Raw genomic sequence first — 25,398 nt, 5'->3', positions numbered from 1 at the left:
ATTAAATTCCCCAACTGCTTCCTCATATGAATTAAACTTCCACACTCAGGTCAAGACGCATGAATGTTTTTGAATGAAAAAAAGGACCATTTCTTTACCAATTAACCAAGAGAAATGTTTTGTAGGCATTTTGATTTTTAATTACAATAAATGTCAAGGGCTTCATGAAATGACAGAAGAGGCCCAGGAATGTTCTCTAGCTCAGCTTAAAGTATTAATCAAATAACCTTAAAGGGCTTTTTGCCAGCTTATCTGGAGATGTAAAATTGATTTCTGTCAAGTGGTGACAGTGTACACCAGTTGAGATTTTGGCCTTGTGTTTTTGACACTCTAATAATTCAAAAATACCACTGATTGTATATATCTATATCTATATTTACTGTATACACCCATGTATAAGTCTAGAAATTGACCCCAAAAACCAAAGTTGACTTATCCCTGGGTCAGTTTGTGCACTGTACTCTAACTCTTATTTTAAAAAAGGAACCATCCCCTGGTGAAAGGCAAGAGTATAATATGTCCTGGAAGCAATGACACACCTCTATCCTCTCATCCATCCAGCCTTTAGTGTGAGCACAAACAGGTATGCCTGCTCGAATTTTCTAAATTCTTTGACATTGTTTTCCATTGCTTCATCCTTTAGATCCTTTGTTGATAAAACTGGCCCTATGTTTTATCCTTGACTTCTCCATGGGTCATATCAAAAACCATAATTTTGGCCCAAAAACTGCCCTCGATTTATACAGGTTGACTTATAGTCGAGTATATACAGTTTAGCTATATCTACATCTCTTGTTTTTACCTGGTAGGATGAAAAAAAATCTATAAAATTAGAGTATCTTGGGTGGTGACCCACACTAGTTAAGGGATCACTCCAAAAATCACTTGTGTTATGACCTCATCAGGTGGCCTTTAAAAAGTTGCTATCTCTCAGCCTTAGGTCCATGTGCAATATAATTCCCTCTAACAGTGAACTTGAGTAGCTGTTGTATTTGAGTAGTATTTGCCTCAACTTGCCAGCAAAAAGCAATCACTGAAAAATAAAGGAGTAGTTTTGAAATACTCAGGGAACTTCCTAAATGTAGTGTAGATGTCTCAAAATTAAAACAGATTAGAATCTAAATAAATAAAAGAAAAGAAAGACTGATAAAGGATGTAGAATTCAAAGATATAACCATGTTAGTCTGTAGAATCAGTATGTAGAGAGATCTTGTAGCACCTTTGAGACTAACTGAAATAATGTTAGTTTCAAAGGTGCTACAAGATCTCTCTACATTCTGGTAAAGAATGTGTCACTTCCAGATCTGATGGCATAGAGAAAAGAAAATAGCAGGATAACAAAGGGGCTATACAGACAGGCAGCTAAATACTGTCCCTGTTTACCCCAGGTCAGTGCCACAGCAGCCACACACTGCAGCACCAACCCGTGCCCCAAAAGAAGCTGCTCTGAGGAGCTTCCTCAAAGGGGTGTCACAGGCTGCCTCTCAGTTTACTTTCTGAAAGAGATCATCCAGATTCTTGGATGACCCTCCTTTTAATAAAGCTTGAAAAGTTTCTGCTGCAGCTCAAATAGAGTATCCAAAAGTACTGATCAGTTCCCTATGTGGTTGGCAGGGTTGCCAAATGTTCACAGTTTTTAATTCAAGCACACACACGGGGGGGGGGGATTATTTCCCTGCTTGTAAATCTTATCTAAAAGGGCTGTTCCCAGGACAAGTGGAAATGAGGCCCTACCTGCTTAGGAAGATGAAATGATCTTCTAGTCTTGCTTGCTTCTAGCCAAAAAATAGATGTAGAACATGGTGAAGGGCAAGACTGGAGCCCACAGTGGCTGGGAGAGAATGAGGAAGATAACTGAGTAAATGCAAATATCCCCTGGGAAGGTTTTGAAGGTTACAGCAAGAAAACAATAAAGCATTGCAAAATGTAGCAAGATGCTGCTCTACCAGGTGAGCTGGTATTTTGCAGGCAGGCCTTTCCTCTTGCCTGGAGTGGAGGCCACCACAACAGGAGGATTTTCCATCTTATCTCCCACTGGGAAATGGCCCCTGAAAACTGGAGACTCAGGACTAGGCATTGAGCTCTGGCAACTTACTACTGAAGACTCTTCTGGACTGACTCCACTCAGATTGGGTACTGTCTTCTTCCAGACAGGAAACAGAATAACTGTTTCTGTTTGTGCAACTTGTCAGGGTTTTTGGATGATGAGTACGTATTAGACATTATCTAGCTTACAAGGACAACATATAGCTCTCTCTTGAGTCCTGTCTAACATAACTGTACTGGATGGATGGATTACGTCAGATTATTGACAATGTTGAGAAGCCACAGTTGCCCAAAATGTCCTGTGTATCTTCCCATCTCAGAGAATTTCCCATCCCCAAGTCTGAGGATGGTAGGCTTTACTCTCTTATGAGGTTACCAAGGCTTGTATGATTTGCCTCTTGGTCTGAAGCTGTGAACTATTTACTGGACACTGCACTCAGACCTCAGACATGGAAGTAAATAGTAGGGTTTGCATTCAATTGGCAGAGAAGATGGAATCTCTGAAATAGTCACTGAGGGCCTGTGGGCGAAGTCAGAGTGTGGTGTCCACAGGATGCATGCCCTGACTCTGCCCCCAGGGCAATGTGACACTACGCACTGCTCCACATGGCATGCACCATCACGGTGCTCCTCTGGCACTGCGTCCACATGATGCAGTGCCAAAGGAGCACCTTAAAGCCATGGTGCCATAGCTGTTGTACCCTGGAAAGGCCAGATTGGGGCTGCGACATGTGGTTGCCATGGTCCCAATCTGGTGCAGCTGAAGGTGGCTGCAGGTTGCCCCTTAGGGGCAGTCTGCACAGCCCCTGAGTGTGCTGGCTTAGGGATACTGGGAGATGTAGTCTAAAAATCAACTCTCCCATATTATGAGTTCCTCTGTCAGTTCTAGATTCCACATGTCTATCAGTCTCCCAGTGTCTGATTTCTATGGGAGGGGTGGAAATTTCCCATGTAGAAATCTATAGGGGGAAAAACTGTGGGGAAGCAGGGAAACATGTAAAGTACATAAAATGTATATAAATGTAAAGTACATAAATTGTGGAAAAACAGATTTCAATGAGCATATAAAAAGCATAAAAACTACAAATTACTAATCATAGATCTATTTGTACAGCCCACTAATAGTTAAGTATGGATAATAATACTACATAAATTTTAAGATTTTTTTTTACTGAAAAGAAGCAGCAGTGATACTTAGTGATACTTAACACTAAGCCCTGCTCTTGCTTTTGACTTTTATAACAGACTTATTATGAAGGAGAATATTTCATTTGGAATCAAAGCTGCACTGGGGGAAAAATAGTTGACAATCAAATGGAGACCTAGATATTTGTCCTTCTAGTGCATTTTTACCAAGCAGTGAATATTCCTTTCCATATCATTATTGTAATAAAATATGCTTCTTTTCAAAGTCCAATTTAAGATTTAATGATGCAGAGAAGTTTGGGGTGTTTAAAAAGAAACTAGAACAATAACACTAAAACGTTGCTGCAGTCTACAACAATATCACCCAATGGGAAAAAAAATATACATCTCTGGTCAATTAGCTTTAATTGAGTTAAACAATGACAAACTACAGAAGTAATTAGAATTCACAAATGGTGTTAGAGAATGACTAAGTGGTGTTCATTAGTTAGCAGTAATTTAAGATTCCAAAAAGATTGTCATTTCTTTATGTGTGTTTTAAAGCAAGAATCAGATTGGATTAAATAAAGTTGTATTTCTTCTTTTAATTTGTCTTCAACCAAATGGTCTTCTAAGGTTTTATCTCCATTCTTCAAATGAAGCAGCTACTGAAGAATACATGATGAACATCACAGTCAAGAGCTTCTCTTCCAAGTCACTTGAAGGTTCAGCCAGTTCATTTATTTTTAAGTTTAGAAGATTTATTAGTTGCATCTATACAACACTTTTATTTCAATGAATTCAAGGCAACACAGAAGTCTCTCATCCTCTCCTGGAGATATATTCAACTTTAATGTCATGGCAATATCCTGGGGGCAAACCAGGGACAGTGTCAGACAGAAATGCAAAATGACAATATCTGTAGTCAAAAAGAAAGAGAAGTCTCAATGGATGATAGATGAAACTCTTCAGGCAGTTAAGGACAGGCAAAAAGCAAAAGCAAATGTTGACAGCATTTTCTGCAACTTGCAGAAAAAGAGAACTAATATAATAATCAATGCAGAGAAATAGAGGACATCACAAAGGAAGAAGAACTTTTGATGACAACAAAAAGAGAAAAGAATTTATCTACAAGTTCTGAGAAATCAAAGGTAAATTTAAATCAAGAGTGGGGATATTCTATGACCAGCAGGGGAACACATTATATGACCAAGTGAAAATAAAAAGCTGATTGAAACAATATCCTGAAGAACTATAGAAAAGGATAATAGATTAATTCAAGAAAGAAACATTTAAAGATGAACATACAATTTTAGAAAGTAAAGTGGAATCTACATACGAGCACTTGGAAGAAATAAATCACCAAGAACAGAGGACATGCTAATAGAGATGAGTCAAGCTGCAGAGACAAAATCTCCTTTAGTTTTAACTAAAATCTGTCAACAAATAAGGAAAACAAAAGAATGTCCCACAGACTAGAAAAGCTCAATATACATTCCAATCCTCAAGAAAGAGGAAACCAGGTTTTGCAGTAACCACAAGACTATTGCATTAATTTCACAAGCGAGCAAAGGGGTTTTAAAATAATACCTTTATCATATATAGAGTGCACAATGCCAAATGTCCAAACTGGGTTCAGGAAAGGAAGAGTCATTAGGGATCATATTGCAAACATACATTGGATAATGAAGTGTACCAAAGAATTTTTGAAAAAAATCAGCTTATGCTTTATTGATGATAGTAAAACCTTGGATTATGCAGTGGTAAATTTTCTAGCGCAGGCAGCTGTATCATCTCCACTGGGAGCCCCAAAATACTCAACATTGATTCAAGGATATCTTATGACAATATTGTGTTAGTGACAAAATCTCCTCCTCTCATACACACCAGTAGCTAAATCTGCAGGACAGGACTGCAGCTGATACCTCTACAGGTCTCAACCTTGGGGCTTACCCTGGGAAGTCTACTCCTTTAGTTCTACTACATTCATTGTTGGAACATTTGGATACATGACAAATCAGGTGGATAGCTCCATTCTGATCCATACATTAGTTAAGGAGGTACAGATTGATATTGTTTTGATATTGGAATTAGCAATCATCAAATTCCTGAAGACTCTGTGGACAGCATGGGACTTGAGTAGATTACAGGCTTAATGCAGATCGAACCCCATTTGGTAACTGAATTGCTTTCTGCTTCTCTGAAATGATGTAAAATCTCAGATGCTGACTTATTCATTTTCTGACTCACTCAATATATTTCAACCAAGGATCCCCATAACAGGTCATATAAAATACAATTCCTTTTTCTACAAAGGATTTAAAACTATTCTGTCAGAATAGACTATCAAAGTCTTGAATCAACTAAAACCACCAACGAATCCTTAAAACAGTTGGAGAAAGCACACAGTATCACCAAATGGCCTATTCCCTTCAATGCTTTGTCCACAGAGGTCTCTTGTTGGCATTCTTAAACTTAGGAAAGAGAAGATATCGTGGACTTCCATAAGCAGAGAGTTTTATAGTGCATTCCCTCAATGAGTGTCTAGCTCTGGAGATACACAAGCTCTCCTGTGGATAGATGTGGAAAAAGAAACCTGGGAAACTGCACTGGATCATGAAAAAACTTAAGTGATAATTGACTCTTTGTAGTGAGACTTGTCTGGGGTGGCGGTGGTAGATTTTTGCTCTATAGGTCTACTGTGGCCTGTTATGTCCTTTCAAATTGTTTCCAATTTATAGCAAAACCTATGTCATGTCTTGCCTGGAGGAGACCTCCTCCAGTGAAATATGGGAGGAAGCGTGCCAGGAGGCTGAGCAACAGCTATAGGAGGCTGTCAGCCTTGTTGTGAGAGAGGAAGCCTCATCCATCCCAGGCAGCACCTGAAAAATCAGGAGAAGAAATGGCATCTCTGCATCCAGTCATACCTGGGCAGCTGAGAAGCTGGAAACAGATGCCAGAAACACTATCCTTTGCCTGAAATAAACTATGCTGGTTAATGAGGCCAGCTGTGCTTATTTACTGATGTCTATAAATTACTCAGGCAAGGCCATTCTGGTGCTGCAGACAACTGATCCAATTCCTCCTGTTAATCCTGTGTGATTTCCTTGCCTCCTGTGACTGATAGTTGGCTTGGCTTTGGAGTAACCTGTCTGGCAACTCCCTTCTTGGTTTTGGACTCAGCTCTGGACCATTTACTTTGTTTGACTTTGGGCAGTTTGGAATAAGCACCATCACTGTGAGGCCAGTCTGCCTTTAAGTCAGCTCCAATTTATGGCAACCCTATCATGACAAGATTTATTCAGAGGAAGTTTGCCATTGTCCTTCTCTGAGATTACAAGAGTATGACTCAAAGTCACAAGGTGGGTTCCCATGCCTGGGTGGGAACTGAAACCATGGTCTTCAAGAATTCTAGTTCTACAATAGAACCACTACATCATACTGGTTCCATGTGGACTACAAAAGGTCAGACAATTGGAAACCTTCTGTCTTCTCCTGTGCCACAATGCCTTACCCCTTCCACAGAAGAGAACACTAAAGTTGATTCATACAAGTGTAATCAACCAAGGTGCAATCAACCAAGCAAGCAAATAAGCAACCAATCTCTGTTGCTTTGAACAAGTACATCTAAGAAAAAGACTAATAATAGGTTCAGATTTTTCTCCAGAGAGCCCTTTTGCAACTACATTAAAATTGAAGATGAAATAGCAGTCTCTAATGACATTTGCTGATGCCTAATGACACTTGCTGATGGCTTCCAGGCAAGACTATCACCATCCTGTCTACCACCTTTGAATCCTTTTGATTTGGTGACAGACATGCAATATTCCTCTCATGCATCACACACAAGGATTCAATGGACAGGCAAATAGGTACACCCAAAAATTAATGAGAATACAGACAGATTAACTCATAGATTCAAAGAAAAGGGGTCAAGATGTGTCCAATTTAAGTTCTGACAACTGGTTTAAAACTGTCAACACATTGCATGTAGATAAATGGTGTTTTATTATCAAGATGAATAGGGAGAGTATGGGTTATACATGCACTTAAAACAGTTGCAAGTGTCCCAAAATGTTCTTCTGCAACATGCTGTACCTGGGAATCAACTACTGCACATGGTTTAACATGCATTTGCCATCAAAAACACATAAAAGAAGTTACCACTTACCATTGGCATTAGACAGCCTTAGTAATGAACAGCATCCAGTTCTTGATACATACCTATCACAAAATGAAGAAATGTCATTATGCTAAGCTGAAAGAGAGAAGATGGTGTGGTACTTAAGCCTAGGGGCATGCCTAAATCTTAAGAATACTATTTGTTGTTTCCATCTACTAGTTGGCTGGCAAGCAGAATGCCTCTGGACATTAAAAAAGACGCTTTTCTTTCTCTAATTGGTCATTCCATGTATTTGTGGTTAGTTGGGTAAATGCTATGTATAACATAGCATTTACTTACAACATCTTTTATTCCAAATAGCTTCCTACCTGTTAAACACATAGAAGTTCAACCCTGGAATATGAGAATAATAAAAGGGAACGAACCAATTACAAATATGAAGAGTTAATTTTTTCTCAGCGTTATGTTCTATGCATCTCATATATATGATAATAGAGGCCAAGGGTGTCAGTAGTCTGATGGCATGGTTTTCAGTTAGGGTTGAGTCCGAGAACACCACTTTTTATAAAATAAGCATTAGCTCCATCATTACCTTACTTAGAGGCCTCTTCTGCAGCACCAGTTCAGCCCAAACCATGACCTCTGAGCATCTCTAGAATTAGCAGCATTGCCTTAGAAGCATCACCTGTGAAAGAGGATAGAGGAGAAATGAACTGTTTGATGACTATTCGTGATGCCTGTGCAATTTGATTTTTGCAAATTCCAATAGAAATGGATTTGGTGTACACTTCCTAGAGTAATGTTTCATTCAGAGTACAGTTCTCCATCAGATTCTATACAGAATGTTACAACTCAATTACTGGATCAAACCATATTGAAATACATTTTTAATTCAAATGGATGTACAAGGGATCCCATGTTTTAAAAAAGTGGCATGGATCAGAAACAGTATGACCTATCCAGTCCTTGGTGAACCTGGGGATCTTTTGTAGGGAAAAATATGACAAAATTACAACTCTTACCGTTGAATACTAGTGAAACATAAGTACCAGCAAACATGGGGGTCTGCTGAATCTTCAGCAGAATGAACACTGAGGGTCAAAGACAGATGCTGTAATCAACTAAAGAGAGACCCAGGGGAAAGATTACAGAAGATATGTGTCAAACTCTGTGGAGATACTACTGACTCATTCACCTTGTAGAAATCATCAAAGTATACCTATATTGGAGAAATACACTACTTATGCTTAGACACTGGGATGTATTTTAGAGTCTAACACTGTGCAAATATCAAACAAAAGCAAAATATCTATCACTAGCAAAATGCTCATCTTTTTGACACAGAGAGTTTATCTGTTGAGAAAGGCCTATGTTGCAGAAACATCCTAGAGAGCACAACACATCTCTCTCTCTCTCTGTTCTACAAGTCTGTTCCTCCAGCTCCTGTCAAGAAAGACAGGAACATATGTTGTATTCAGTTGCACAAGTGGCCTTTAAGTCAGCCAGTTTTCCATACTCACACAATTTGATTCAACTTGAGTTTTGGTCACTACAAATGCATCAGAGCATGATGAGGGAACCTTCTGAGGTCGGGGTGGGGAAATCTGGCAGTTTCAATTCCTCCCATATTTATATATTTTCACTTTCAAGTGCTTTCCATCCTAAATTGGTAGAGATTTCAAATTTGATAGAGATTTTCAAATTTGGAGTTAATTCTTAAAACAAAGAACTAACTCTAATGGGGATGTATCACACTTGCACTAGTGAAATTTGTTTAGTACAGATACTCTTAGGGGGGAAAGGGCCACATTATTTACCATATAGGTATTACAGAGGAAGAGCTACTCAGAAAAAAAAGAGGTGTCAACTGAAATTCAACCCCACAAGCATGGTTGAACGTACAGGGATTCAAATAGAGATCTTCCGGTTAAACACTCCAAAATCTGTGCCCAAGATAGACAATTTCCAAATTTGGTTCTTCTGAAGTTCCTTCCATTCCAATAAAGGTTTTTGTTTTGTTTTTTAATTTTAGGAGATTTTTATTTTAAAACAGACAATCCAAAAAAACCAAAATTCCCACCCACTCCTATATTGAGCTGGCACTAATATTTTTGATGTAAGCCACATCCTGTCAGCTTAGCAGTGCACTTTCTGTGACTTTGGTATTCACTGAGCAAAAAACAAAGCAAAATTGCCACCTTAAACAGTTTTTCATTCATTATAGCTCTGTTCCATGTTTCATTCATTATAGCTCTGTTCCATGCCAGACGTATTTTTGCGGCCTGGGAATGTACAGAATGCAATCTAGTATAACCTATAGATATAATAAGACTGGGAAAATGTGGACTCAAATGCAGGGTTCCCAGTGGGATCAGGGGGCTAGACCTTAGGGAAATACTGCCAAAACAAACCAAAAGATGGTACTTTTGAAATAAAAATCTAGGCTATGCTGAAATAGAGGCATATTCAGTTATGAGTGTAATGAATGTCTGTTGTAGGTGTTTATGGTAATAATACATGTTGTTAAGATTTTAAAGTATTCAAAGAAATTAACTTTGAATGCCATGTTAAAAATGTGTAGTGCCTCAATAGAAGAAATTGTTTTCTTTAATGGATAGATAGTAATGCGTACGAAGAAATGGTTAAGACATAAGGGACAGAATTCTTTACAAGTTAGAGCCTTTATGAAATGTTTGCATAATGTCTTAACATTAACCTTAACATTAGGAGATGTTTCCTGACAGTAAGGGTTGTTTGACAGTGGAACACACTCCCTTGGAGGGTGGTAGAGTTTCCTTCCTTGGAGGTCTTTAAACAGAGGCTTGATGGCCATATGTCAGGAATGCTTTGAATGTGACTTTCTGCATGGCAGGGAGTTGGACTGAATGGCCCCTGTGGTCTCTTCCAACTCTATGATTCTATGATTCTATGAATGCTTAAGTGGAATGTTGATGCTAACCTGACCTGTTTGGTCTAACCACCATCATGATTTGGGTACTCAGGTGACCAGAACCTGATAATGGAAGCACAGAATCCAGAACATCTCTCAAGTGGAAAGGATCCCTAATCCCCTAGTTTGACAGATAGGAATAGAGGACTGCATCTCTTTCAGCTTCTTAGTTAACATTCTAAGTGTGGAGAGCCTCTTTTAGTCTGCTGGTCAAATACTATTTTAGAGAAATTCTTGAGGGACAAATTACAGTGGTGGGCAGAGCCAATGACACAGGTGTAAAACCAAAAAAATAAAAAAAATAAAAGAGGAGGAGGAGGAGGAGGAGGAGGAGGAGGAGGAAATATGTTTAGCTTCATTAGTGGAGCTTGTACAAAAGTCGGGTGACATCAAATTAAGCTTTTATAGGGAAAAAACTCCAACAGACTATCTCCTCCCTCCATGACATGCTATAGATTACTTATTCAAGAATACTCCCATGATATATGCATGCAAATTGTCTCCAAATCACTGGAAGTGATGAATGTTTTCCTAGTATAAACTACCTCAGATGGTGTTCGTTGCTAGTTATTTGAATGTTAGCTTCAAATATAACTTACCTGGAGTACATACCACTGAAATTGAAACTCACTTCTGAGTAGATCTATTGATCTCACTTATGTGATTTTCCTCTCTTGAGCTGCAATTCTCATTTCGATACCTTAAGGCTAGAAATAATTGTCTCTCTGTCTTTTTCTGCCTTCCAGGACTAGCCTGGAAGAAGGAAGAGCCCTCCCTCCAGTCCATCTGCCTTGGTCCAGGCCTCAGAGGGAGAGAAGAACTACTGGACCTCATCCCCTTTCCCTCCACCACTCCCTTCTCCTTTTGTGTCATGTCTTTTAGACTGTAAGCCTGAGGGCAGGGAACTGTCTGATTAAAAATAATAATTGTAAGCTGCCCTGAGAGCCATTAGGGCTGAAGGGCGGGATATAAATACCTAAATAAATAAATAAATATTTCCCTACACTATGTTGTGGAATGCTCCCCCCTTGAAGACTAGTGTCGGTGCTGGTTAAATTAGGCCTTTGTTGTTTAATAAGTTTGTCCCAAACTCTACACGTTTGAAATTGTGTTCATTGGTTTGAACTGTTAAATGGTTGTCTATTTTTATTGTTAATTTAATTTAATATGTTTTTAAAATGTTAGCCAAATGCTGTGTTGAAAAGCTGTGTATATGACTGAACACACACATTGATGAGAGTCCATTTTAGACTGCAAATAAGGCCTAAATTCAGCTGTTAGAGCCAACTGAAGTCTTGAATCAAGAGGGAACTCAGTAAATCAATCAACACCTATATAACTTCCATTGACTCAACTATTCTACTTGGAAGTTATAAATAGATGTAGGTTTCTATGTATAAAGGTTTCATTGAGGGCTGGGGCTCCTTGCTCCATTAAAGCCAAAAGACAGCCGTCCGACTGAGCAGGCAGGCTGTGTTGCCACCAGAGTGGCGATGCAAGGCTCTTTGCATGCCCCAGAATGCTTTGCTGGGGCATGCTTGTTTGCAATTGGTGGCTGGGGAGGGACTTCCGCCTCCAGAGGGCCGCTCTAGGAGGTGGGTGGCCCCTCTCAATGGTTGCCCCAGTCCTCCAGGGCAGCTGATAGGCTGGTCTGCTCTGGGGGCAGGGCGACTCCCTTCCCAGCACCCACCTGGGCATGGCCTTTATGAGGCCTCGTGGTCTGGTGCGCAGCGCCATTTGCTGCTTGGCTCTCCCACCCGCCCTCCCTAGGGTGTTTGGTGTTTGTCACAACTTTGGGGTGGCAGCAGAGGGTCTGAATCTGGTGGGCATGGTCTATAACATTGCATAGCACTGTATCGGGAGTCCCTATGGGACACAGGAGTGATGAGGGCATGCGTTGTGGCCACTGCGGGGGCCATAATGTGACACCGCTTCCCGGTGACTAGGGGCTTTAATTTAAATGCAATCAGTAGGTTGCATGGATACAAGAGGGCGTTCCATTAGCCCCTAGCTCATCTTGATGTCTTGCTGATATATGACTTGCCAGTATCTTACAACAGCAGGTTCTACGATGATCCAGACCTCATGCTTTTGGCCAACCCTACCTTTGGTTGCTAGTTTTGCGTTAATGAAGTTGTGGCCTTTCCTCCACATGCGGCTCATGTTTTATTGTGGCACCGCCCTCCCAGGCAACATGCCAATGGTTCTAGGCTTGTTTAGTGTATGAATTTTCTCTGTACTGTGGAGAGATTCCTGTTCAATTTTCCTGTAGTTTTGTGAAGATGGTGAGGACTATTGTAGTTGTTCCATAATCCTTTCAAATAACCCCATTTTTCCAGCATTGCTCCCTCGGGAGTCAGCACAATGAGGTTTAACACAAGTTTACACTTCTGCTTTGGTCTTACTGCTACTCTTCATCAGCATGAAGAAGACACCAACTGCATAGTCTCATTGCTGTTGAATTATCACACACACTTATTCCCACCATTTGCTCTGTGCCTTAGCAAAACATATACTATTGATGCACTATATCCCATAATAATCTAATCTTAAATTTTCTATCACTTTACATAAAATTGCTCAGAGGTTTATCCTAACATGAGTTAATATTTCAATAATATTTACATTTTGATTCACATTTACATTTTAACTCATGAATGTAAATAAGAGTTTAAGGGTGCTAAATAACTAGCTTTTGGAATGGGTGCAGACAAGGATCTGCAGTTGGTTAAATATTTATTATTTAAATTCAGCCACACCACACTGCCTATGCTGAAATTAGTCATGTAAAAAATGGTTTGAAAGCCAGGCGCTGGAAATGCACATTTTGTGCACTTCATTTCATTTTATAGTCTCCGAGAACTATTACAATTTTAATAAACTTGTTTCTGGGATTTGAAGCCAAATGCTTATGCTCAAAAGAAATGAATTTATTAACTAGAAGACACCCAGAGTGGTAATAAAATGTATTCCCTAGCGGTCTGTTGCAAATGGGCTGTAAAAATTACATTTTATTAATCCAGCTACAATTAAAGAATATGCTGTCCCATTTGCATACCAGTGCCCTACTTGCATGATGACAAATATTTGATATTAATCATTACACACACACTGCTTGCTTGTAACTATTTTCCTTTGTCCATTCTTCCCATTCCCTGCCACTACAAGACACTTTTTCACTTTATGATAGCAAACCAAGATCTCTTCATATCACATGACCTTCAAAAGGTAACCATCTCTGGTTATAAGACTCTCAAAGTTTTCTCAAAATTAATGAAACAATTTGTCTTAAAATAAATGTCTCTATCATGATATGGCATCACACATACACAAAGAGTGGCATTTGTACAATTTCCCCAATACAGGCACTCTGTGTGTGTAGATATAAGTAGGATTGTGCTATTAAAGATGTATAAACAATCTGTTCTAGTACATGTGCATTATGTTCATGTTTGAACTTTATCATGCCTTGGGGACTAAATGTTCAACATTTTAAAGCATTGTTCTTCCCATGAAAAGATATTATTATGGGACTGAACATAATTGCCTGGGTGGCTTTAATGACATCATATTACCATCATTGTTTTCTAAAGCCTTGAAAATCTAGTTTAATTTTGACCTTACAGGGGTTTTTTTTATATTCCTATTACATGCATCTGAATTATTTGTTTTTCCCCTTCCTCTCATTTCTGTTAACATCGTCTTCCTCCCACGTTTCCCTTTATACAGGCAGGGTGATCTGTTTTTATTCTTTTATGTTGTACAGCACCATGTAGACTGATGGTGCAAAATAAGTAAATAAATAAACAGTATAAAAAATTTAGAATGATCAGTGCTCTGGGGCTGGATGTGAACATGCTAGCACTGGCTGAGTGAACATGCATCTGATTTGACCAAAAATGTGAAGACATTGGTGCTGGAAGTTTGAGGAGATTATTCTGACTGGCTGAAATGCCATACTTTGTTCTAAATTGTGTACCTAAGGAAACCTAAGGGAGAATTTTTGTGGAAAAAGTGGAAATTCTCCAGTTATGTTGCATTCTGTGTATCAAACAAACAAAAAATAGAACATACTGTCTTACTGTTTTAACAGGGGTTGTGTTGGCACTCTATCTCCTACTCCTTATCAGTCAAGGAATGGAAGGAGCAAAAAGTAGATGACTTTTCCTCACAGCTGCCTGTAACTCCCCCTAAGAAGGATGTCACATTCATTGAGAATCACAAGAAAAGGAATCATGAAATGAAGGACACAATTGTACTTGTCTGACAGTTCATTCAGTTGACCTTTGCTCACATGGTTGCTAATTAGTGGTGGGCCTGCTTATCACGGCTATATAAATGCCTTTGTCTTGTCATTTCATGCCTCCTAACATTACTGCAAGTCCATGATTTTCATACTATAAAAAGCAGGCATTCTCAAAGTGCATCAAAAGTAGCATCTAACCTTTGTAAACTACTGTGTTCTTCCCAGTCTTCAATCCCTTCACTGAGGTCCACCGGGAACTGAGAGCTTTAAAAAAAATGAAAAAGCAAATAACTTTAACAAGACCTTCTATCTCCCAATTTGCTTGAAAGCTTTCATCTTTTTCACTACAAACCTCCTGCTCCCCTCACAGCTGTAGGGATGGAAGGGAGAATCTGTCAGTTATGCTTCCATCTCCATTACTTGCTTTTAAATCTGAAGTTCTTCTCAAACTGATTATGCAACCTGTGCTTTTTAGCAGATTCTTTCAAAGCAAACTGAAATTAAATTTTTCCCTCTTTACAATGGGCAAATTTTAAATATATAATTCTTCCCAGCTGCAGAGGACCATGTTGTACTTGCCTACGAGTAAAGCTCTTTGTATTGAAGAGAAAGAACCTTTCAGGAAAAGAAAAGGTGATGACCAGAACCATAAGGTTTGAATATACAGAGATTCAAAACCAGACTTTTAAGAGTTAAGAACTCAAAGCCCTGATATGACTTTCCATTTCTCTCACATGTGTTTGATTTTTTTTTTAAAAAAATCAACTGCCGCAACCTGGTAGCAGGGAGTATTTCACAATTTCTTCATGGTGTATAATGCCACAAGGCATCATATATTTCTCAAAGACAATGTCTCGAAATGGTGTCCTCAAATACCTTGATGCCTGTACTACATTGGCTGTGAAGCATGTAGACTCACCATGCCTCTTTTCTGATGAGGAACAAACATAAATTAGCATCTGTTTTTCATCTCTTTCCCAGGGTCCCCAGTTCTCAGGACCTGGCTTCTCTTCCTCAGTCCTCAGAATCTTAGGTGTCTTAGGTGAGAACACTCACTTGAACCATATGTGCATATATTTTTCCATTGTTGCTAGACTGAGGTGTGTGTGTGTTTTAATTCTGAATGCCATATTCTGTGCTGTTGGAGTTGATGCTTAACGTATCATGCTTAAAACATCACTTTAAAATCCTACTTATTACATGACTGTGGTCTTTCTCATGTAATTTTATAAAGGGTCATTTACAGGTCTCAGGTTTTCCTGCAGAAGTCTCAGGGTCTTGGACCTGACAACCATACTTTTCACCACCCTTTCCAAAATGGGAAGAAAACTGATGTCAAATTATATTGCTTGGAAGTTGCTTAAAATTTCTGGATGCTGGGTTTGGTTCAGATGTGGAGAGAACTCCAGGATCATGGTAAGAAGAAAGCATGCTAAAAAGACTTCTGTTCAAAAATATTGGACAGCTATACAAGCCTGTAGCCTTGCCTGTGACCCTATATACTGTTACTTGGTCAAGCTTACCTTCCACTTATTGCAAGGGGCAGTGGTGATACAAGCTTTTTTGCTCCTCTCTGTTGCAAGTATCATCTCTAAAATGGTCTCTCAAGATGTGTCAGTATCTACTGTGCAGGTTTCTGTATTTGAATCTCACACTCAGCAGCACTCCAAAAATCAGAAGCTTTCTTATTGACCTAAGGAAGGCACACAGCATGTTACTGCTAAACAGAGAATTGAATGACAGCTATAAACAGCTCAAGAGTGTAAGCAAAGAAAACCATTTGGACAGGATCAGAGATAGTGGAGATGGGGAGAAAACGGTGGAAGCTTAACTAGAAAATTAACAGACTTTCTTTTTGTGTGATGCTGGAGATATTGAAGCTGTTCTTAGAAGGGTCTTTCTAAGGTAGTGTGAGATGGAGGGGGCAGTATAGTAATTCAGATGTCAGGGGTGGGCGATAGATAATAATCTGGAATGGGTTGAGAACTGGGAACCAGATGGCAGGATTAAGGAGGAATCAGAGGGGAAAGCGATCGTGTGGACTTGAAGGACAAGCCATGAGTCAGGACTGTAGAGCAATCAGATTAAGAGTCAGAACAGAGCAGGACTGAAGATTCCTGGACTAGAAATCAGGACCAGAAGCAAAAGACACATCAGTCTTCATCCTTGCAGATATCTGGGTGGTGTACAAGAGTATGATGAAAATTGTCATAAAGTATGCAATAAAAATAAAAAGGTACCATTAGAACAAGAATATATTTTATAACAACAACATTATCACATCTGATTGTCCTGATTCTCAACCTATACTCAGGGGCATACTTATCAAATTTGCAGATGACACCAATTAGGAGGAATAGCTAATACTCCAGAGGACAGGATCAAAATTCAAAATGACCTGAATAGATTAGAAAGCTGGGCCAAAGCTAACAAAATGAAATTCAACAGGGGGGAAAGTAAGGTACTCCACTTAGGGCAGAAAAATGAAATGCACAGATATAGGATGGGGGACACCTGGCTGAATGAGACTACATGTCAAAGGGATCTAGGAGTCCAAGTAGACCACAGGTTGAACATGAGTCAACAGTGTGATGCAGCAGCTAAAAAGGCCAATCTGATTTTAGGCTGCATCAATAAAAGTATAGTATCTAGATCAAGAGAAGTAATAGTGCCACTCTATTCTGCTTTGGTCAGGCCCCACCTGGAATATTGCGTCCAGTTCTGGCACCACAATTTAAAAAGGTCATTGAAAAACTGGAGCGTGTCCAAAGGAGGGTGACTAAAATGGGTGAAGGGTCTCGAAACCATGCCCTATGAGGAACGACTTAGGGAGCTGGGGATGTTTAGCCTGGAGAAGAGAAGGTTAAGAGGTGATATGATAGCCCTGTTTAAATATTTGGAGGGATGTCATATTGAGGAAGAAGCAAGCTTGCTGCTCCAGAGAACAGGACCCGGAACAATGGTTGCAAGCTACAGGAAAAGAGATTCCACCTTGACATTAGGAGGAATTTCCTGACAGTAAGGGTTGTTTGACAGTGGAACACAGTCCCTCAGAGTGTAGTGGAGTCTCCTTCCTTAGAAGTCTTTAAACACAGGCCAGATGGCCATCTGTCGGGAATGCTTTGATTGTGATATCCTGCATGGCAGGGGGTTGGACTGGATGGCCCTTGCAGTCTCTTCTAACTCTACGATTCTATGATACCAGGACAAGAGGCTGCCTTCAGAACAGAATACGGAGAAATAGAATGGTTCTGAATCTGCAATGGTGTCAGGCAAAGCTACACACTATCATCCTATTTATTTACTCTATATGCAAAAAATATCATGCACAGAGAAAGCTTGGACTCAGAAGCAGGCAGAGTGAAGATAGGTGGAAGGAACATTAACAACCTAAGATATGCAGATGACATAATATTACTAACAGAAACAAACAAATACCTGGAGTAATTATTCAAGAAGGTAAAGTAAAAAAATGCCAAGGTTGGATTAATGCTGAACATCAATCAACCAATCAATCAATATAAAAAGACCATGGAAACTCTTCAAGAATTCATACTAGACAATTAGAAAATTAAAATAGTGAAAGAGTTCACATACCTTGGTTCAAATATTAATCAGAATGGGGACTGTAGTCAAGAAATCCGAAGAAGACTGGGATTGGGAAAGCTGCTATGCAAGAACTAGACAAGACCATAAAATGTAAAGCCATTACTCTAAACTCCATAGTGAGGATCATCCAAGCCATTGTATTTCCCATCACCATGTACAGATGTGACAGCTGGATGTAAAAAAAAACTATAAGAAGAAAATCAATTCATTTGAGATAGAATCATAGAATCATAGAGTTGGAAGAGACCGCAAGGGCCATCCAGTCCAACCCCCTGCCATGCAGGAAATCCAGATCAAAGCATCCCTGACAGATGGCCATCCAGCCTCTGTGGTTTTAGAGAAGAGTAGTGAGACTACCACAGACAGCAAAGAAGACAAATAAATGGATTGAACAGGTCAAACTTGAAATTTCTCTGGAATCCAAATGACTAAATTGAGGCTTTCATATTTTGGCCACAGCATGAGGAAAAATTAATTACAGTGGTACCCCGGGATACGAAAGCACCGCGTTACGAAATTTCCGGGATACGAAAAAATTCCATAGGAAAAAACTGTTCCGGGTTACGTTTGTTTTTTTTGGCTTACGAAAAAAAATTTTTGGTGCTTTTCAGCGCTTTTTCGCACGAAATCGCTGCTTCTAGCGCTAGCGGCTATGGCTTTTTCGGGTTGCGAAATCTTTCGGGTTATGAAGGGCGCCGCGGAACGAATTAATTTCGTAACCCGGGGTACCACTGTATAAGAAGAAGAAAAAACAATGATTCAAGAAAAGGTGGAGGGCAGCAGAAAGAGAGGGAAACCACATGCTAGGTGGATAGATTCTTTAAGAGAGGACACGGGCCTAAGCCTGCAAGGCTGAGGAAAGGGGATGCTAGAGATGGCTCATTCATAGGGTTGCCATGAGTCAAGGTTGAGGGCAGCTAACATAAACAACAACAAATAACAAGGTGAGTCAAGGAGCAGCAAGTACAGTCGGCCCATCTTATACACAGATTTTTTTATACATGGATTCAAGCAGCCACAGTTTGAAAATGTTCAAAAAAAGTATACATTTCAAATAGCAAACCTTGATCTTCCATTTTTGTATACTGGACACCATTTTGTTATGTCATTATATTTAATGGGACTTGAGCATACACGGATGTTGTTATCCACAGGGGATCTTGGAACCAAACCTCAGTGTGTAAGAAGGGTCCACTGTACAAGAAATGTGGGGGTCATATCAACCAGTTAATACATATGGTTTTAAAGATTAAGTAGAACTTAAGAAATAGTAATGAATGTAATAAATATAAGAGATCATGACATATATATAGAATAATAGTTAGAACAGCTAAGAAAGTAAACACAAATCTTAGAGTTTATTAGGAATTAAGTTAGATGAAGAAGTAGCAGACAAAGTATAAAGAACAGAATGAAGATAAATAAGGATCGCAAATGAAGATATAAACAATAGTATTCTAGTGCACAAGAATGGAAGAATTGTTTTAGTTATGTATGTGTGTAATATGTTGTGTGAAATGATGTGTTTAGAGACATGTTATTAGTTAGGTTTACTTAGGTTAGATTTAGTAAGGCATTTTTTTTCTTTTTTTTAGTTTAAGTCTTATGGTGTGGTGTTGTTAATGTTGTGTTTTATTTTCTTTCTTTAGTTTTTTTTCTGTTAAATATTGTAATCATTAATAAAAAATCTTTTTAACAAAAACAAAATACATATGGACCACCAATAAGGATTTGATATCGCCCCCCAAAAAACAGCAAAGTAGGTGCCAGTTGCACCTCCATGGGGAGAGTAATTGGAGCTCCAAAGAAGAGAAAACTCTCTCCCATGCACCACAGGCCTTTAGAGAAGAGTATATCTTTACGCTTTTTGCTCAAGCAAATTTTCACTGAAAGAGAATCTGCTTTTGTATCCCAAGGAGTAGGCAATAGTCAGCCCACACTGAGTTTCCAGAAGATTCTTTACTTAAGGTGTAGCAATCTGATTGCCATGTAGAATGGTGATTAGCAGTTTTTATTAGTCACAGAAAGGAGCTATATTAAAAGCAGCCTCCACACATCCAATATAATATGAGAAGGATCCTCACAGATAGAAGAAAAAAACCCCACACAACAAATAACAAGACACGTGAAACCAAGTTCCTTTAGCTTTCTTACATTTCCAGCAATTATTTTGTTTTGATTTATCAAACTTAGCAATAATTTATTCTGTCAGGTTCCATCTCGGTGCCATTTTAAAATAATTTTGTCTTATAACTTGTTCCTGGAATAAATCCAGCTATCTAGATCAATCTCCTCCTTAAGCACTCAAAATTTGGAATATGTATATGGAGGCCAAAATTAATAAATCAATACTGTCACCTCTCCATATCCACAGATTCCATATCCGAATCAACAATCCACACCTTGAAAATATTTTAAAATATATAACTTCCAAAAAAACAAAAACAAAAACAAGCCATGATTTTGCTGTTTTCAATAAGGAACACCATTTGACTACATCACTCTATTTATTGAAACTGGAGCATCCACAAATGTTGGCATCCATGGGATGTTCTGGAACCAAAAATCAGCAGATATCAAGGTTCCTCTGTACATATTCATAATTTATATGGCTGTGCCTTTCATAACATCATAGAATAAGAGAAATGAAAGGGTCCCCATAGGCCACAGAGTCCAATACCCTACTCAATGCAAGAACTCCAGCTAGAGCATCCCTATAAAGTAACTGCCCAGCGAAGATGTCCAGAGAAGGCAACTCTACCAGCTCTCTAGGCAATTGGTTCCATCACTGAACCACTCTCTGAACCAAGATGCTCCTTCTAATGTTCAATCAAATTCTACCCTCCTGTAATTTAAAACCATCAGACCCTCTGGGGCAACATAGAACTATCTTTCTCTATCCTCTCTGCAACAGCCATTTAGATATTTAAATAATAATAATAAAATAAAAGCTTTATTTCTAGCCCGCCTTTCCAGAGATCAAGGCGGGTTACAATGGTGGATCTTGCAATCCAACAACATACAATTTACAATAAAAACATTATCAGAAATTTACAATTACATTATATAAAACATTATATAAAACAACAACAATAACAATTCCAAGCTAGCAGAAATTGTAACAACGGTGAGGGGGAGAGGGATCACAACAGGGCTTATTGGGGGTATGACTGTTTGAAAAGATACGTTTTCAGCCCTTTTTTAAATTGGGCTAGGGAGGGGGTCGAGCAGAGCTCATCGGGGATCAAGTTCCAGAGCTTAGGGGCTGAGGTGGAAAAGGCCCTTTGTGTAGTGATGGCTCGTCTAGCATCTGGAACTCTTAAGAGATGTTTATCCCCTGATCTGAGAGTGCGGGGCGGATTATATGGAGAGAGGCGGTCCTCTAAGTACCCTGGGCCCAAGCCATTTAGGGCTTTATAGGTGATAACCAACACCTTGTATTGTGCCCGGAAGCGAATAGGCAGCCAATGTAGGTCTTTAAGTACCGGTGTTATATGGCTGGCCCTGGAAGATCCAGTGACCAGCCTTGCTGCCATATTGTGGACCAGTTGAAGCTTCCAGGTTTGGTACAAGGGTTGCCCCATGTAAAGTGCATTACAGAAATCCAAACAAGAGGTTACCAGAGCATGTACCACTGTTTCAAGGTCCCCCCGGCCCAGGTAGGGTCGCAGCTGGCGTATCAACCGAAGCTGATAACAGGTACTCCTGACCGTCGCATCCACCTGAGATGTAAGGTGAAGCGACGAGTCCAGGAGCACCCCCAGACTGCGGACAGAGTCCTTCAGGGGAAGCGTGACCCCGTCTAGGACAGGTGGACAAATCTCCAAACCTGGACCTGGGGAACCTATCACAAGTACTGCCGTTTTCTCTGGATTCAGTCTGAGTCTGTTTTCCCTCATCCAGCCCATTACTGAGTCCAGACAAGCATCAAGAGGAGAGATGCCATCCCTGGTCACTGCATCAGTCGGAGACACAGAGAAATATATTTGTGTGTCATCAGCGTACTGGTAACACCGCACCCCGTGTCTCCGGATGATCTCTCCCAGCGGTTTCATATAAATGTTAAATAGCATGGGGGACAGAATGGCTCCTTGAGGGACACCAGATGTCAGTGCCCTCTTATCAGAGCACACGTCTCCCAGCTGCACCATCTGGAACCTGCCCGAGAGGTAGGAACGGAACCACTGGAGTGCAGTGCCCCCAATTCCTAACTCTCTCAGGGCAATCACATCACTTCTCAGACTTTTACAAGGGTAAGTGCCACACTCAGATATTCACATTGCACTCATGGGGTTTATGAAAGACCAACAAGAACATCAACAGTGTTTATTTCTTGCACATTATGAACCTGTCTTAAAACATGAAAAACGACAGTCTGTATGTTACTAGCATTTAATGCTTCTAAGAGATGCTTATTGTTCTAGAGATATGACTGCCCCATTTACACAAGGTCCTATTTTAACAGTTCATTAAATACTGGAAAGACCAAAAGGTCATTCTTTAAAAAGGAGTCAAGTGTGACAGAAGTCAAGTTAAAACTGCTTACAGGCTAAGGAAGTAAACCGACCCATCCAAAGTTTAATTACAAAAGGAAGTGTTCTTTGTTCCGAGATCTGAGCCTCTGACATCCAAAGTTCACAAACTTGAACTACACTGTTTATTACTCACCAAGCAAGCTTGACAAAGCTAAATAAATATGTTCTCAGAGGCCTGGTGGGAATTGAAAGAGAATCCTAAATTATAGATAAATTGTGGAAAACAAGAGCTTTCTAGCCTCAGGTTCTGTTTATAATTCACCTTTCAGGGATGGCAAGGAAGTGTGAATGATGACTCATTCACCCATCTCCCTTCTCTGAACCAGCTAGCACCCTTATTGTTTTTTTCCCCAGAGGCTGGTAAGGCTCAAGGCACATTTATTTGGGTAAGCTTTTATTGTCTAGATTTAAGAAAAAAACATACTGATTTTATTTATTTATTTATATTTTATTTATTTAAAATATTTCTTTACCACCTTTTAGGTGAAGCCTTTTGAAGAAGGGAGTTTCACAAAGTAAAACTTTAAAACAGTCACATGCACACATGCAGTTCTTTTTTAGAAAACATTAAAAAGAACCACATAAAATACCTTTTAAGAAAATGAACCCACATGCAATTACTCACAGCCTGAAACAACCAGGTCTTAAAGGCCTTTAGAAGAAGAAGAAAGGCAGTGAGGGAGCTATGTTGTGCATGTTTTGGGATAGCATATTCCACAAGGGAGGGACCATCACATACCTCTCATGCCCAGCAATGTAATAAATGTGACCAGAAGGCACGTGACCTGGACCACTGGTGCTGATCTTTGGAGTGAAATACGTTTATATGCTCACACAGATCCTTCAGGATAGGGTTGCCATAAGTCCGGAGCTCCAAACCAGGACAAATGTAGGACAAGATTTACAAATGTAGGGGAAAAAAATTTAAATGGAGGACACGCCAAAAATAATGATTTTTTAAAAAATGTTAATATAAATGCATGTTTCTTAGACATGGTCAAAATGGAGGACACTTTGTTATTTAATAACAAAAATAAAATAAAATAAAATAAAAAACCAAGGCTGGGTTGTATATATTTAAAAATAAAAAAAAACTTTCCCTCCCCCTGGCCCAGAGGCCTATCCTCCTCCTTTGCCTCCTCCTCCTCCTCCTCTTACTCCTTTGCCTCCTTTGCCTCCTCTTCCTCCTCCTTTGCCTCCTCCTCCTTTGCCTCCTCCTCCTCCTCCTCTTACTCCTTTGCCTCCTTTGCCTCCTCTTCCTCCTCCTTTGCCTCCTCCTCCTTTGCCTCCTCCTCCTCCTCCTCTTACTCCTTTGCCTCCTTTGCCTCCTCTTCCTCCTCCTTTGCCTCCTCCTCCTTTGCCTCCTCTTCCTCTTCCTTTGCCTCTGCCTCCTCCTCCAAGGCTCCTGACACTGGCCAATGGCAGACTGGGGCTGGAAACTAGGCCAGCCCCTGCTCGTCTGCCATTGGCCAGAAGGCTTAGGAGGCGAGTGCTGCCCCTTAAGCCCCGTGCGCGAGCACACAAAAGCCGTGGCCCAGGCAAACGCCGCGGGGGGGGAAGTGGAGGAGGAATGGTGGAGGTGGAGGGTGGTGTGGCGCGGCCATGGAGGAGGAGGAGGTGGTGGGTGGCCGGCCAGCCACATTAGCGGCCGCGGTAATGGCTGCATGAGCACGCCAGTTCCGGAGGCTGGGCCCAGGACAAAGGCCCCAATTGGGGGGGGGGGAACTGGGCTGGGGCAGGCAGGGCCCCCCCCAAAAGCGGGTTTGTCCTGGGGGCCGCCGGGATATGGCATCCCTACTTCAGGTATCCTGGTTTCAGGACATGCTTGGACATTAAGAAGAGCCATTGTTATTTTCATTTGAGTCCAGAAGTATAATGGTATCATGTAGAATGGTGATTAACAGTTTTTATTAGTCACAGAAAGGAGCTATATTAAAAGCAGCCTCCACACATTCAATATAAAGTGGGTCTTTAGTATCTGCTGGGGTCTGATTCCAGGACATGCCAAAATCCATGGATATTTAAGTCCCATTAAATACAATGAATAGTAAAATGGTGTCTTACAGTAATGCATTATATATAATGGCAGAAATCAAAGTTTTTAAATATATATTTTTATTATTTTCAGTCCATGGATGCTTAAATCTATGAATAAAGAATCTATGGATATGGAGGGCTAACTGTATATATTCTGAAGATCTAGCATCCTTGAGGAACTAGTTGGCTTAATTTGTAATCAGCCAAAGTTTCTAAAAAATGGAATCTATTATTTTTTCCTTCTCTTTTGTCAGTTTTTGTTCCACTAACATTAATTTTATTCACTTCCTTAATTGGGAGAATGTAAGCATAAAAAGAAAGTCAATACAGAGATGAGAGGAATGCGTCCAGATGTTGTAGAACTAAAACTCCAAACAGCCCTAGCATAGTCAGTGGTGAGGAATGCTGAGAATTGCAGTCCAACAGTCTTGTGAGAACTACATCTTACCTATCACTGATTTAGATCAAAACTGACCAGGAAGAACTGTATTACTGTAAGAACTATTTGGCAGTGGAATGGACTGCCTCAGAGAATGGTGGAGTCTCCATCTTTGGAAATCTGAAAACAAGGGCTGGATAAGCATGTTTCAGTGATTCTTTAATTGTGTATTCATGACAGGGGTTTGGAATAGATGTTACTTGCAACTAAGATTCTATTATTCAAAGGGCTTGTCTACACTTTAGAAATATTCTTCATTTGTTCTGCAGTTGCACCTGGCAGAACATA

At 39.9% G+C, this 25,398-nt stretch overlaps 1 long non-coding RNA gene across 1 annotated transcript; it reads right to left on the bottom strand.

The window, feature by feature from the left end:
• Positions 1–2,937: 2,937 nt before the first annotated feature.
• On the bottom strand, positions 2,938–8,008 carry LOC121926727. The gene is made up of 3 exons (XR_006103066.1): positions 7,887–8,008; positions 7,343–7,395; positions 2,938–4,040 (listed from the first exon to the last, which is right to left on the bottom strand). It is a non-coding gene; the product is annotated as an uncharacterized LOC121926727 (long non-coding RNA).
• Positions 8,009–25,398: the final 17,390 nt, after the last annotated feature.

The sequence above is a fragment of the Sceloporus undulatus genome, chromosome 3, assembly GCF_019175285.1.
Source record: "Sceloporus undulatus isolate JIND9_A2432 ecotype Alabama chromosome 3, SceUnd_v1.1, whole genome shotgun sequence".
NCBI classification, from domain to species: Eukaryota; Metazoa; Chordata; class Lepidosauria; order Squamata; family Phrynosomatidae; genus Sceloporus; species Sceloporus undulatus.
This window is presented reverse-complemented; position numbering and strand designations above follow the sequence as displayed.